Source organism: Adiantum capillus-veneris, chromosome 20 (genome assembly GCF_014529385.1).
Source record: "Adiantum capillus-veneris isolate H3 chromosome 20, ASM1452938v2, whole genome shotgun sequence".
NCBI lineage: Eukaryota > Viridiplantae > Streptophyta > Polypodiopsida > Polypodiales > Pteridaceae > Adiantum > Adiantum capillus-veneris.
The window spans coordinates 11,263,806-11,265,655 of NC_140950.1; positions in this window are offsets into that span (position 1 = coordinate 11,263,806).

Here is a 1,850-nt window from a genome sequence, read left to right on the forward strand (position 1 = left end):
AGTTCCAGATACATGAGGGGGTGTCAAGAGTGTTGTATTGTTGTATACTCCCAAACGCAGTGTTGTCTTTAAACATGTGTATTCATGAGTAATGTTGATGGGGACAACCCCACAAACATTGCTAGAGGTCTTGCTTTGAGCATGGAAGAGTGATAACATCATTCGTCATTTGTGACAACTAGCACGCTCCTACTTGATCAAGAGATCTTTGCAAAGATTATCGTAGATGTTGTGTCATGTGGGAAATGGACATGAAAATGTGCCACAATCAAATGCACATGCTTGTGCAATTACCTTATATTGACCTCGTCATCTTCATTCCCCTCATATTCATGCTTTTCAAGTATTTCTTAAAGTCATGGAAGCTTCTCTACTTGAAAGAGCTTGATGTACATGTTTGCTATTTTCTTCTTCATGTTTAAAAGCAAACTCGGTAGATCTCAAAGACAAGATCTGCCTAATTGACAACAGTGAGAATTGATAACATTTCTTGTACATGACCCCTATCAAAACTAACAGTAGGCAAATGCAATCACGATTGCAACCCTCATTATTGGTAGCAACGCTCGTATTTTTTGTAGTGTGCAAAGAATCGTTTCACAATATGTCGCCTAAATCAAGGTCTATGTTGATGTGTGAAAGGTGTTGTTTGGTTATCTCAATTTCATTGTTATCTCCAAGTATCCTTATTAGTAATTGCTGCTTAGATATTGATATCTCGGCAAACATTGATAAAGATATTTCTCTAAGGACATAAGACTAGCAGATTGAGGCTCCATTTCTAATGGTGCATGTTGTCATTATTTCAAACGAGACTTGATCAAAGATCCGTGCATACTTAGCTTAATGCTCCCCTCCCTTAGGCTTAGGATGAACTTTCTTGCTTCCTATGAATTACTTTTAAGTTTTCGAAGCTTCACATACACATTAGGTAGATCCCAAAAATGAGACCTTTTCTTTGATGAAATGACCTTCTTGTAAAAACTTAGATTAGTCAAAGGTCATGAAGATACAACCTTGATTTTTGATAACGACTTGCCACACTTTGTCACTATACTTCTGATGCTTGTTCCCATTCAACTTATATGCTGAGGTGTCAAGGATGTTGTTTTCTCATTGTTTTCTTTATTATTCAATTGAATTTTTATATCTTTGAACATGCAAACTTACAAGTAGCCCTTGGATGGTGATAACCCCACAAAGCCTATAGAGGACTTATTGTAAACATAGAAGATTAATGAAGTGAGATTGTGTTGTGAATGCTAATATGGTCCATCTTTTTTCTGAAAGATATTTGTGATACTCATTTTAACTCATACATAAATATGGAACAACAAAAAATCCTTGCATTTTTAGCTCATAGTAACCTCACGGTAGCCTTGACGTATTCAAACTCCTTCTCTACTTAAAAAAGCTTGATGCACATACATGTTTGTTGTTTTTGTATTCATGTAAATAGGCATACTAGGTTGATCTTATGAACAAGACGTTATGTTTGAGAAAAAGAAAATTGATTAGGTTTCTCTTTCATAAGCTATCAAAATGTACAGTAGTATAGTGCCATACTTTTTATTGGTAATACCCTTGAATTTGGTCCGATGTGCAGTTAATATGTTTGCAAGGCAGGATTTTACTGTAGAGGACAATGAATGTCATCTTTCTTCTCAAAATGTTGGGCTTCTAGATCAAAAGATGAAAGACTTTTCCTCAAACTCTAGTTGACCAATGTCTCTTGGTCCTTGAGTATTGTCTCAAGTAGTTTTAATATTTGCTCTACTCTTATGTCCCTCTACTCCTAAGGCTTTGCCATAGGAATGCTAATGTTTCCTCATGCCTTAGCTAGTGCCTAA